Raw genomic sequence first — 15217 nt, 5'->3', positions numbered from 1 at the left:
ATTTATTTGCCTTAAAGCAAGTAAGTTAAATATTAACATCTACTTTAAGCAGTTATCAGCTTATCTCCTAGGGGGGAATCCTGTTTCAATTGTTTCATGTATCAGCACCAGAAAAGAATTAGAGCTCCTCTAGTTAATCTTCAAAGATTATTTAAATGCATAAAAACTATAGAGCAAAAGGAATGACTTTCAGTGCTTTACATTTACCAAAAATAATGATAAAAGGTATTCAGAACAGATAGATGTGAGCCTTGATAGATTTACATTTAAAGCATTTTGAATGATATAAATAGTTCATTTCTTTCGATTATTGCTGCCCAATATTAAAGTTAATTTTGTAGGTGGCATTTATTCCTTTGAGGTTAAACACGTTCAGAAATAAAATAGCTACTTGACAGAAAAAAAAATATGCTGCAACTAAAATAGGGATTTGGGGGATGAGTGGGTCCGATGTTGCCCTCTGCTAGGAAAATCAAACAGATAAATACGCATTGTAGAGATTTTCTGTCTAAGGGAAATTCTGTCATCTACCTGCCAATACCAGACCAGCAAGTCAAAGACTTACCATGATACAACACATGACAACGAAAGCCATTTTTTTCTCTCTAAATCCATTGCTAAGCTGTATGAATATTAATAGATAATGAAATACCAATTCTAATTTTCAGGCAAAAAGTTCATGCTATTCTTCATGTTGTAGGTTTGGTGAAAAAAAGGAATTGATGAAAACCTTAGAGATGGTTTGAATAAGCTAGCTAAGAACTTTATTAAACAATATCATTCTACTTATAAAAAGGGTAAAAATCCTATCTTCTGGCCATGGGTAGGTAAAAGAAAACTAAAAATATTTTCACATATTACGCAATATGCTGATCAATATCCTAATTACACACTTCGATTTTCCATATTCATCCTTAAAGTTTTTATACAATAATGTCTACTCTCAATACAGAAAGAAAGTTCTGTGTTCTTCAACAATTTTTCAACTTTGCAGAAGTTACTTTTACCTGGACTGTGGTTTTTAAAAAGCCACTAGGAAAACAGGGTGCACAAGTTGGTTCATTTTACCTTGGGCCATACTGTCTGGTTCTCCCAGAAGTCATCTGCTTTTGCGTGGGGTGGGACATGGTGCATCTGACAGAGCCCTGGATTAGGAACCACAAGGCAGAGTATGGGTTCTCAGTGCTACCATTGACACATGAGCTCAGTTTTCTCATTTGTGAAATTGAGAGCTTCACTGTCATTTTAGAAACAAGCTGAAGAAGCTTGCTGTATCTCCAAGCTCAAAGCAACTCACATTTATAGAATTTTAGAGATATCAGGGGCCTCAGTGGTCATCTAGTTTGAACACTTCACTTTACTAAAATGGGAATCTGGCTACTATACCCAGATAACATGACAATGGCTAGAAGAGAAAGCTATCTATCTTACAAACCACAAATTAGAAAACTTGAAAAAGTAGATGCAAAAATTAAAAAAAAAATTGTTAAGGACACAGTTTAGGAGCAAATAGTCCACCTACTCTCAGCAAATTCTGAGAGCACAGTAACAGTGGGGGCAATAAAATCATTTGTATTAACGGTGAAAACCTTTGGTCCTTGTGAAAAATGAGACATGATTCTTAGTATGCATTTATTAATTTAAAAGCAATAAGTTATGTATTTTAGAAAGTTACTCATTGAAATGGTTAAACTAATACATCACCCAGATGCCAAAGCTTTGCAGTGACAAATGGATAACTCACACATCATAATACAAATATTCCATGCTGATATAGCATATATTAAAGGTTGAATCTATAAGTGTACAATTTTGAGTATCTTGAATAAAACACACAAATAGTAATAGGAAGGTATAAAGAATTATGGTGGACAAAATATTGTCATGGTAAAGGAACATGGAGGTGGATAAGTTGTCTGTAAAGCATGTTTCTGAACAATATATGAAAAATTTATGTAGATTTAACATAAAAAGAAAAAATAATACTTATCATGATTAAGAGATATTTCCACTGACTATATATATATATATATATAGAGAGAGAGAGAGAGAGAGAGAGAGAGGGAGAGAGAGAGAGACAGAGAGAGAAATACTTTTAAACTATTATAAAATGCCATCTGTAAATAAATGTTGTGTATTCAGCAACAAAATCATTTAAGTGCTCATATTAAGTGAGTCTCAAGTTTGCTGGATGATATTCTATAATCTTCCCACTGTGATTTTATTATTTATTCAAGATCATACGAATATTGAATTTACTAAACATTTAGCAAATTTTTACTGCTCTGTCTTCCAAGGAAATGCCATTAATATTTGATTCTATTACTTAATGCATTTTCAAACTTAAAAATACTTTTTTTGCTTATCCTACTTTAGGATTCAAAGTACAGATACAAACAAAAACAAAAACAAACAAACAAACAAACCCAGTCTATAAATTCTAGCACATCAGGGGAAATTACTGGAGACTTTCTAGTATCATCCATTAAAACATCAGATGTGAAAAAATGTTCACAGTGAAACAAGGGGTCAGATGCAAAGGCCTTGAGAGATATTTTAAGGTAGTTTGGAGGACTTTGAGACAAAATGTAACAAGACCCGAATTACATGCTAACAGGATCACAATACCTGTTTTGATGAGAATAGATTCAAGAGGACCAAGAATGGAAATGGATCCCCGTGAGGGGGGGGGGGGTATTGCTATAAATTAGTCAAGATATAATGTTAGGATTCTGACTTCTGGAATGGTGCTATGAGGAGCTCTGTGGACTCTCTCCCAGCAAAATAACCATAACTGATAGAAATTATTACAAAAAAAACCATTTAAAATCTCTGGAAAATGAACTGAGGATGTATAGCAAATGAAGAAACATTATTCAAGAAAAATCTACCAAGATTGGTAAGAACAGTGAAAGTATGTGCCATTTGAGCCATGACCCACACCTTCCCCCACTTGCTTCAGTTTAGAGTGACAAAATTCTCACCTCAGGAAGGTAGAGACAAGAACATAGGGGTTCCTCTCCCCTTGGATTTCAGTCTAAAGCTGTGCTTGTCCCTGGGAGGAGCTAGCCATGAGAATTTCTCATGTCCCCTTCTCTGTGCTTAGAAGCTCTACTCTAGGCAAGAACTGCTGAGAGATATGGAGATCTCTTCCTCAAGGGGACCTCACTTGGAGCAGAAACTATACCTCAGATGCCAGAGACCAATAATATCAAAACCATGATTTGTCCTTGCTCCAACTCAGTTGTAGGCTAGTGGTTCTAAGCTAGGAGAACCAAACTGAGAAAACCAGAGGCTACCATCCCAACCCAGCACCCTGCTCATAAATCTGGGTGTCACGTTGAGAGAGGAAGCCATTGTTCCCACTCTAGCTCTGGAACAGTGGTTGCAAAGACTTTGCCCACAGGGAGATGTAGGTCATAGAAAGAAAGAACTCTTAAATTCTCTCCAAGGGAAGTGACCTTATTTGGGACAGAGTGTGGAAAAGTTCAAGTCAAAGATCACCCTTGAAAACAATGGAGATTTTGATGGCAAGCAATTCAGAGAAGCCTGTTGTTATTTTAATTAAGGTTAATAGCAAGCTAATAATAAACCAAATAAGAAGTATACTAGAGAAAACCAAAGAAAGAGACAGCTAAGAATACTCCTGTGATTGGAAAAAGTCTCATAGACCTATCTATAGACCCTATCTATAGAACTGTGTTCTTTCAAAACACAGAAAAGGAGAGAACATTTTCCAACTAATTCTATGAGGCTAGTATTAGCCTACCACCAAAACCAGACAAAGGTATAATAAAAGAAAAACTACAAACCAATATCTCTATGAATATAGATACAAAATATTCAACAAAATACTAGCTATTAAATTCAGCAACATATAAAAAGCATTATACACCAAGACCAATGAGATTTATCACAGGGTTTTCCCATCTGATATTTTAATGGTTGGTACTAGAAAGTCTTGGTTTTAGATGTTAAACTAACCTTACAACAATTAGTGTAATACATCTTACCAATAAAACAAAGGGAAAAGCATAATCAACTGAATAGATCCCCCCAAAATATATGAAAATGCCAATATATTCTCATAATCAAAATACTCAACTGAGCAGGAATTGACAGGAACTTGAACTTGATAATAGGTTTCTATGAAAAGGCTGTAACTAACATCATGGTTAATGGTGAAAGACTGGATGTTTCCTTCCTAAGATCAGGAATAAGACAAGGATTTTTGTGCTTGTCACTTCTATCCAGCAATATACAGAGATTCACATCAGGTAAATTGGACAAGAAAATGATATAAAATGTTTCCAGATTGGAAAAGAAGAAGTAAAACTATTTCCATTTACATATGATAAGATCTTATATATAAACTATCCTGAAGAATCCACTAAAATAATTCCAGAACTTGTAAATAAATTCAGCAAATTTGAAGGTTACAAACTCTAAATACAAAAATCAATTGTACTTTTATAAATAAAAATAAAGAATGTGCAAGTGAAATTAAGTAACAATTCCACTTATGATAGCATCAAAAAGAATACAATACTTAGTAACATATTTAACAAAAGCAATGAGGAACATAGGCAGTGAAAATTATAAAATATTATTGAAAAAAACTAAGGAAGACCTGAATAAATGGAAAAATAGCCCATATACATAGACCAAAAAAGTTATGTTAAGATAGGAGTATTTCCTCAATTTATTTGTGGATCCAATGCTATCCTATCAAAATCTCAGCTAGTCATTGTGCAGAAATTGATAAGCTGCTTCTAAAACTCATATGAAAACTCAAAGGACCCAGAATAGACCAAGCAATTTTTAAAGAGAAAAACAAAGTTGGACGACTCACAATTTTCAATAAAAAGACTTATTGGGAAGATACAGGAATCAAGATGGTGAGATCTAGCATAAGGGCAGGCATAGAGATAAATATAATAGAATTGAGAGTATAAATATACTTCCTTAAATTTAAAGTCAGTTTATTTTTGACAGAAGTACCCAATTTGGTGGGAGAAAGAATGGTCTTTTCAACAAAAAATGTGGGTACAACTGGATACCACATGTGACAGAATGAAGCTGTACTTCTTCCTTGTGCCATACAAAAGAATGAACTCTAAATGCACCGCAGAACTAAATGTAAGTGTTCATATCATCTTATTCATAGAAGCAAATATAGGAGTACATTTTTATGACCTTGGGTTAGGCAAAACCTTTCTAGGTTTGACACAAAAAGCACAAGAGACCAAAAAAAAAAAATGATAAATTGGATTTTATAAAAATTTAAAACTTCTATGTTTCAAAAGACACTGTTCAGTAAGTTTAAAGAGAATCCACATATGGAGAAAATATCTGAAAATCATAGAACTGATAAAGTATTTGTATAAAGAATATACAAGATTTCTTGCAAGTAAATAACAAAAGGCCACTAACACAATTAAAAAGTGGAAAAGGATCTGAATAGACATGAAGATATATGACAGCTGATAGACATATGAAAAGATGCTCAACATCATTAGCCATTAGGGAAATGGAAATCACAACATAATTTGATACTTCCTCATATCCATACCATATATAATAAAAATGACAGATAATAACATGGGTTGACAAGGATGTGGAGTAATTAGAATCCTCATGCATTGTTGGTGGAAATGTAAAGTGGTGCAGACAATTTATTTTATTTTATTTAAAATTTTTTTAATGTTTGTTTTTGAAAGAGAGAGAGAGAGGGAGGGAGGGATGGAGGGAGAGAGAGAGAGAGAGAGAGAGAGAGAGAGAGAGAGAGAGAATCCGAAGCAGGCTCCTGGCTCCAAGCTGTCAGCACAGAGCCTGAGGCAGGGCCTGAACTAACAAACCAATGAGATCATGACCTGAGCCAAAGTCAAATGCTTAACCTCCTGAGTCAACCAGGTGCCCCAAGTGGTACAGACAATTTAAAAACAGTCTGGTGGTTTCTCAATATGCTAAACATAGAGATACCATATGTAACCCAACAATTCTACTCCAGGGTAAATATACAGATAAATGAAAACACATGTCCACACAAAAACTTGTACATGAATATTTGTAGAGACATTATAAATAATAGCCAGAAAGTATAAACATGTCTACCAACTGATGAATGTATAAATAAAATATAATATAAACATAGCAATGGAACATTGCTTGGCTATAAAACAGAACAAAGTACTGATACATGCTACAACATATATGAACTGCAAAAGATTAAGTTAAATGAAAAAAAAACTAATTATAAAAGACCACACACATATTATATGATTCTATTTATATAAAATGTTCATAATAAAAAATCTACAGAAATGGGAAGTAAATTAATAATTTCCTAGGTTCAGGGGAGTTGAGAGAAAGAGGAATTGACGAGGGGTACAGACTTTTTGAAGTTATAAAGATGTTTTTTTAAAAATTAATCGTGGTGAAGTTTGCATAAATCTGTAAACACACTAAACATCACTGAGGTTTATGATATATTAATGTCAATATCAATAAAGCTGGTAAAAAAGATACAACTGTAACTTAAACTAAGTAGTTAGTAGTAGAGGTGACGAGAATTCAACAGCTGTCTATATATTTTCAAGTAGAGGCAATGGATTGGATGAAAAGAAAAGAGTTAGATGAGTAAATATTTTGGTCTTAGGGAGGTGTAACTGGTATTAAGCTTCAAGATAAAGATTCTGAGTTTATGTGTATGGTGTAAGAAAGTGGTCCAGTTTCATTCTTCTGGATGTTGCTGTCTAGTTCTCCTAGCACCATTTGCTAAAGAGACTGTCTTTTTTTCCATTGGATATGCATTTCTGCTTTGTCAAAGATTAGTTGGCCATACATTTGTGGGTCCAATTCTGGGTTCTGTATTCTATTCCATTGGTCTATGTGTCTGAAATGAAACAGGAAAACATCAAAATCCTAGAGGAGAAAACAGGTAACAACCCCTTTGACCTCGGCCGCAGCAATTTCTTACTTGACATGTCTCTGAAAACAAGGGAAATAAAAGCAAAAATGAACTATTGGGAGCTCACCAAGATAAAAACCTTCTGCACAGAAAAGGAAACAATCAACAAAACTAAAAGGAAACCAACAGAATGGGAAAAGATATTTGCAAATGACATATCAGATAAAGGGTTAGTATTCAAAATCTATGAAGAACTTACCAAACTCAACATCCGAAAAACAAATAATCCTGTGAAAATGGGTAGAACACATGAATAGACACTTTTCCAAGAAGACATCCAAATGGCTAACAGGCACATGACAAAATGCTCAACACTGCTCATCATCAGGGAAATATAAACCAAACCACATTGAGATACTACCTCACACAGTTCAGACTGGCTAAAATTAACAACTCAGGAAATAACAGATGTTGGCAAGGATGTGGAGAAAGAGGAACCCACTTGCACTGTTGGTGGGAATGGGGAATGCAAACTGGTGCAGCCACCCTGGAAGACATTGTGGAGGTTCCTCAAAAATTAAAAATAGAATTACTCTGTGACCCAGGAATAGTAGTACTAGGTATTTATACAAAGGCTACAGGAGTGTAGATGTGTAGGAGCCCACGTACCCCAAAGTTTATAGCAGCACTATCAACAATAGCCAAATTATGGAAAGAGCCTAAATGTCCATCAACTGATGAAAGGATAAAGAAGATGTGGTTAATATATACAATGGAATACTACTCAGCAATGAAAAAGAATGCAAACGATTTGCCATTTGCAACGATGTGGATGGAACTGGACAATATTATGCTAAATGAAGTAAGTCAGTCAGAGAAAGATACATGTTTTCACTCATATGTAGAATCTTAGAAACTTAATAGAAGACTATTGGGAAAGGAAAGGAAAAATAACTTACAGACAGGGAGGCAAACCATAAGAGATGCTTAAATACAGAGAACAAACTGAGGGTTGATGGGGGTGGGGAGTTGGGGGCCTGGAAAAAATGGGTGATGGGCATTGAGGAGGGCACTTGTTGAGATGAGTACTGGATGTTGTATGTAAGTGATAAATCATGGAAATCTACTCCTGAAGCCAAGACTACATTATATGTGAGCTCACCTGACAGTAAATTATGAAAAAAAAAAAAGATTCTGATTTTAATGTTTTAGTTCATATTCAAATATTTTTGAAGTTAATGAACAAATAAGTATGACTTCTATCATACAGGATTCTTTATATTTCCTATTTCTTTTTTTAAAAATTTTTAATGTTTATTTATTTTTGAGAGATAGAGTAAGACAGAGTGTGATTGGGGAGGGGCAGAGAGAGAGAGACAGAATCTGAAGCAGGCTCCAGTCTCTGACCTGTCAGCACAGAGTCTGATACGGGGCTCAAATCTGTGAGCAGTGAGATCATAACCTGAGGCAAAGTCAGACGCTTAACCTACTGAGCCACCCAGGCGCCCCTATATTTCCTGTTTCTAGTTAGACATGAAGGCGAGCTTCCATAATGACTTCCAATGATTTCTGCCTATTGGTATTCCCTCCCTTGTTGAATCCTCCTCCTTTCAAGTATGTGCTGGCCCTAATGACTATCTTCTAATGAATAGTATATGATTAAACTGGTGGGATCTCATTTCTGAGATAAGTTATAAAAGTTCAGGATCCCTCAAAAGCTCATGCAATTGCCAAAAAGTTTCAAATTTGTCTATGCTTGGATGTTTTGCTTCTTTATATTTTATTTAAATTCTTCATGCTTACGTAAGTATCTATTCTGCTGAGTGCACAGATTGCCTTATTCATTACTGAACCTTCAAAATACATTATTTGCTCTCTAGTGAACTTTCATTAAGTCAGTATTTGGTCACAATTTTATTTTTGATTCAATAGTCTTACCTGCTCTAAATTTTCTATCTCTAAAACACCCTATGAGCTATAATTACCAGAGGTTTTTTTTTTTTAATAACTTGTATTTGTTGTACAACTTAAGGCTGTATACTGCATAATTTAGTAAAGATACAGGCATACAAGCTATTGAAAGGCACTTCTCTCTCAGTTTTATATCATCGTGCCATGAATTCCAATATTACACTCCTTTTATTTTTTAATTAAAACCTCTACATAAGTGATTTAGTATGCATGCCATCATGATACTTAAAGATTTTCCATAGTTACTCTTTGATGAGTTTGAGCTTTTATGAGAACATTTTAAGTGTCAGCATTTTCCTTATCAGAAATATTGTGTCTTGTTATGAAAAAAGATATACACAGTTCATAAATAAGTGTAGCATTTTAAAAGTAGGATTTAAAAACTTAGACCTTTATTTCAGGAATTCTTAACTTACTTACTCATAAATACAACACATAACTATTTAACAAAATGACAAGAAAAAGACATAATTATTGAAAAGTTATCATTGAAGACAAGTGGGGTTTTTTTGTTTGTTTTTGTTTGTTTGTTTGTTTGTTTCCTTAAGGATATTTTATAGTCTACAATTATCAGTGAACTGAAAGATCTCACTCATTTGAAAATGTTAATAAGTCTGTCCACAAAACTTAAAACAACAAAACACTATTTCTTAATTTCCCTTTTCCCCACAAATCTATTTTGGAATAAAAATACATAATCTCAGTTTATGCTATAGGCATTCTTTCCCTCTAGGTTTGAAAAAAAGGTGTGGGTCAAGTTAAGAATAATTTTGGTAGCCTTTTCATCAAATGCTTTAATGTTAGCCGATGTTTTATATCTCTTGATGGAAATCTCTTGAGATTTTGTCTGTTGTCATATTTGAAGTGTTGCTTCTATTTAGTGACATGCTCAAGTAACATAATGAAAGCAAAAATGTATGGTTTATTAGAAGAATCAAAAAATATTTTTCCCAAATCAATGCCATACAAGTATATAGTATCTTATAATTAATGTATCTTAGTTTACTACACTTATCATTCAACCAATGCCCTGTACACACATACACACATTCACAGGGCGTATATGTTCATGTAATAAGCATGTTATATATATACACATACATATGTATATATATATGCACACAATAAACACATTCATACATTGCATATACAAATGCTAATGGATTAAGTATATACATACTCATAGCCCCTTATACATATGCATGTACATTCACACCACATACATAACTTAATGGATTTATAAATAATAATGTTTGAAAATTATCAAAACTGAGAAATGAATTTAGTAAAGTCACAGACTATGAATTAAAATTATAAGATTAATATGCAGAAAAATATTGAGTTTCTTTACAATAATAAAGAAGTAGCAGAAAGAGAAATTAAGAAAATAATCCCATTTACACTTGCACTAAAAATAATATAATACCTACTAATAAACCTAACCAAGGAAGTGTAATGTAACACTTGTACTACAAAAACTATAAAGCACTGATAAAATAAATTGAAGATGACACATACAAATGGAAAGATAATCTATGCTCATGGATTGGAAGAACCCATATTATTAACATATCCATACTACCCAAAGCAATCAATAGATTTAATGCAATCCTTATCAAAATACCTACAACATTTTTCATAGAACTAGAACAAACAATCCTAAATTCATATGGAACCATTAAAGATCACAACTAGCCAAAGCATTCCTGAGAAAGAAGAACAAAGCTGGAGGTATCACAATCCTACAGATCTAAGATATACTACAAAGCTATGGCTATCACAATCCCACAGATTTAAGATATACTACAACGCAATGGCAATCAAAACAGTATGAAACTGGCACAAAAATAGACACATAGATCAACAGAACAGAATAGAGAGCCCAGAAATAAACCTGCAGTTATATGGTCAATCAATCTACAGAAAAGGAGGCAAGAATATGCAATGGGAAAAAGACTGTCTCTTCAACAAATGGTATTGGGAAAACTGGACAGTTACCTGCAAAAAAAAAATTGAGACTGTACTATTTTCATACACCATACACAAAAATAAATTCAAAATGGATTAAGGACTTAAATGTAAGACCTGACACCATAAGACTTCTAGAAGAAAACATAGGCAGTAATTTCTTTGACATCAGCCATGGAAACATTTCTCTAGATATATCTCCTCAGGCAAAGGAGACAAAAACAAAATTAAAGCTTTGAGACCACACCAAAATAAAAACAAAACAAAACAAAACTTCTGCACGGCAACGGAAATCATCAACAAAATGGCAAGGCAACCTACTGAATGGGAGAAGATATTTGCAAATGACATATCCAATACAGGATTAATATCCAAAATATGTAAAGAATTTATACAACTCAAAACCAAAAAACCAATCTGATTAAACAATAAGCAGAGTACCTGAATAGGCAGTTTTCCAAAGGATACATAAATGGCCAACAGACACATGAAAATATGTTCAACATCACTAATCATCGGGGAAATATAAATCAAAACCACGACAAGATATTACTTCACAACTGTAGGAATGGCTAGAATCAGAAAGACAAGTAGTGACAAGCATTGGTGAGGATGTGGGGGAAAAAAAAACAACCTTGTGCACCATTAATAGGAATATAAATTAGTGCAGCCACTGTGGAAAACAGTATGGAGTTTTCTCAAAAAAAAATAAAAAGAAATATCAAATAATTCAGCAATTCCACTCCTGGATATTTACCCAAGGAACATGAGGACACTAATTCAAAAAATATATATATAAGTACCCTTATATTTATTGCAGTTTTATTTACAATAGCCAAGATATGAAGCAACCCAAGTGTCCATGCATAGATTAATGGATTATATACACATTGGAATATTACTCAGCCATATAAAAGAATGAGATCTTGCCATCTGCAACAAAAGGGATGGACTAGAGTGTAAAATGCTAAGTGAAATAAGTCAGACAGAGAAGACAAATATCATATTATTTCACTCATGTAGAATTTAAGAAACAAAACAAATGAACAAACTAAAAAACAAAAAGACAAAAAAAGACAGTCTTAAATACAGAGAACAAACTGGTGGTCGCCAGAGGGGAGGTGAGTGATGGGATGGATGAAATAGATATAGGGAATTAAGAGTACACTTATTGTGATGAGCACTGAATAATGTATAGAGTTGTTGAATCATTATATTGTGCACCTGAGACTAACATAACACTATATGTTAATTATACTTCAATTAAGAAATGTTATTGACCAAAAAAAAAAAAATCAAGTTTACAGTAATAAAAGCTCTTCTAAAATGATGAAACAGTAAAGAAACAGTGGTGGCAATGTATTTCTCTCTTGAGTTTTAGACATATTACATCAGGAGATGAACCCTATCCATAGAGAATTTGAACAAACACTACAAATAAAACCATTCAGATTGTTTAACTACTTTTGAAACATCACCATAAAACTATTAATATGTCTTTGAATCATTTTTGTAAATGTTGTGAGAACAACTGTGTTTTTGACTGATAACTCCTCTGCCAGCCAGGGTTGTACCGAGGAATGTCAGGTTGGGATAAAAAAGAGAGATTTACACACTTCTGGTTTTTTTTCAGCTTAAATTTGTCATTCAGTTTGAAAATCTCTTTCCATAATTGCTTCAATTGCAGCTAGGTAAGTGTTTCAAGATGTTCATTCCAAATTGTGGACCGACATTGTCAATGATCACAGAATTTTAGAAATGGGATTGATCAGTGGATTATCTGGTCCAGTGCTTTTGGCTGGCAGATGAGCTGATGTAAATTAATTATCTAAAAACTTTGTGGTTTAGAGAATGAAAAAGGGAATCATTATTATTCCAGGGGAGGAAACTGAGGCATGAAGACATTAAATGAGATGCCAACTGTATTAGAACTTGTTACTTGTAGTCAGGACTAAAATATAGTCTGCGAGTATCTCATGTAGAGCTTTCCTATCCCATCTTAATACTGTTGATGATTTTGAAGTGTCATCTAGATGTGGAAAGATAATAATTTAATAGGAAAGAGATACATTCCCTGGCTCTCTGGAAAACAAACATATTGCCATCTGATGTTTACAGGTAAAGGTGGATTTTGAATGTCACTGCTTGAAGAGTCCTGAGAAGTTTTATTGAGGTGAACTCCAGAAGGAAAAGAATGATGTCATTGCAGGATGTGTGTTTAACAGACTTTATTTTAGTTGTAATATTTTGCCTATGCAACATATAATAAGATTATTTTTTACAAAATGTGTTTATAGGCTTCAGTCTAGCATCTAGCCACACTGACTAAACAAATGTAATTGCTCTGAATGAACTCTAAATAGCTTTCAACATTTCATTACAAAGCAATTACATTGAGTCTTTCCCAGTGCTTTTGGCATGGCTTTTTAAAAAAAGAAATTACACAAACAGGTGAAATCGACCATTATGAAATATAACCCACATGCCTAAAAAAGCAAGCCTTCACAGTGACAGAGAGGTAGGGGGGGATTTAAATCAAATGATAAACAAACAGTTTAATGTTAAGGTAACTGCACAGAGAGAATTCAGCATGCTTACTCAAGGTAAGTTTATTTTTTGAAAAGGGAATATTTACTTAAATTTACAATGCTATGAAGTACTACAAAATTTATTAGACATTCCTTAAAAGTTAAGTGACAATCAACCTCTTGTAAATCCATATTAAAAAAAAAATATTTGGCTTTTGTAAAGCAAAACATAACTGCATATTTGTCTGGATTTTGGAAGATCATAATTGTTTAATTAACCCCTATTGAGTGTTACTGTGTTGCAGGAACTGCTCTAAGCATTATATATATATATATATATATATATATATATATATGCATATCCTCAAATATGTATCAAAATAATCCTATGAGGTAGTTGTTACTATTATCCTTGTTTTTACAGATGGGGAGACTGAGAGATGGGAAACAGAGAGTTTGAATAATTTTTGTTCAAGATCAAGCAGCCACTGATGGAAGGTCAAGGTTAAAACATAGGCACTCTGGTGCCTGAGTCCATGATCTTAATTGTTTTTTGTGCCACCCACTCTTAGTAAGGATACTATGTGTAGATTTGACATAGGTCTGGGGATTTTGTGATGAAAAGAACGGTGAGCTGTTAACATAATAACATAACTAGGCATAACTTTGAAAAATATCATAGTACACATTTGGCCTTAGGTCTATGCCTCTTAAAAATTTTTTTTAATGTTTATTTATTTTTGATAGAGAGAGAAAGAGAGAGAGAGAGCATGAGTGGGGGAAGAGCAGAGAGAGAGAGGGAGACACAGAATCTGAAGCAGGCTCTAGGCTCTGAGCTGTCAGCAAAGAGCCAGATGTGAGGCTTGAATCCATAAGCCATGAGATCATGACCTGAGCTGAAGTTGGACACTTAACTGACTGATTAGGTCTATGCCTGTTAATATGGCTTTTAAAAAATGAAACATCAACGATCACATAGTACATATGAACTATTTATTTTATTTATTTTTTTAAGTTTATTTTTTATTTATATTGAGAGAGAGATAGAGAGCAAGAGCGGGAGGGGCAGAAAGGGGAAGAAACAGAATCACAAGCAGGCTCTGTGCTGTCAGTGCAGAGCCTGACGCAGGGCTTGAACTCAGGAACTGTGAGTTCATATCCTGAGCCAAAGTCAAGAGTTGGACACTTAACTGACTGAGCTGCCCAGGGGCCCTGAACTCTTTATTTTAATTGAAAACTGTTCATTTAAAGATAGGTTTTATCTGGGGCCTAGAATCTTGGGTGATTCACATACCCCTTGTGATGGTCTATTCCTTCTGTGTGAAGATGTGAGAACGTGCACCTGAGTATTTTTCTGGGAAAAATATTTCTTTCATTAGATTGTTAAAGGGATGCATAGTTTACCTAATATTTAGAACAGGGTGGGAAAACTTTTTCAGTAAAGGCAAATATTTTAGGCTTTGTGGGCCATATATTGTCTCTTCTGCAACTGCACAACTCTGCTGCTGTAGAGAAAAAGCAGCCGCAGACAATACATAAAAGTAGGAGTATGCAGTGTGCCAGTAACATTTTTATATGTACTTCGAAATCTGAATTTTATGCAATTTCTATGTCACAAAATATTATTGTGCCTTTGATTGTCAATCATTTAAAAACCTAAAAGACAATCAACGAAAAACACACAGAACAAAAATATCTTAGCTTAGGGACAATAAAAAGTAAGCAGCAGGCCAGGTTTGGCTTATGGGCCATCAGATAATTTGTTAGAAATGCAAATTCTCAGGTGTCTTTGAAAATATACTGAATCAGAAACTTCAGGATTGGGCCCAGCACATGCTGC

At 33.9% G+C, this 15217-nt stretch overlaps 1 protein-coding gene across 1 annotated transcript in view; it reads right to left on the bottom strand.

The window, feature by feature from the left end:
* LOC115512302 (bifunctional heparan sulfate N-deacetylase/N-sulfotransferase 4-like) overlaps positions 1-15217 on the bottom strand; it is a 424934-nt gene that overhangs the window by 114086 nt on the left and 295631 nt on the right.

Source organism: Lynx canadensis, chromosome B1 (genome assembly GCF_007474595.2).
Source record: "Lynx canadensis isolate LIC74 chromosome B1, mLynCan4.pri.v2, whole genome shotgun sequence".
Lineage (NCBI taxonomy): Eukaryota > Metazoa > Chordata > Mammalia > Carnivora > Felidae > Lynx > Lynx canadensis.
The sequence above is the reverse complement of the archived record's forward strand: the minus strand, read 5'-3'. Positions and strand labels throughout refer to the sequence as shown.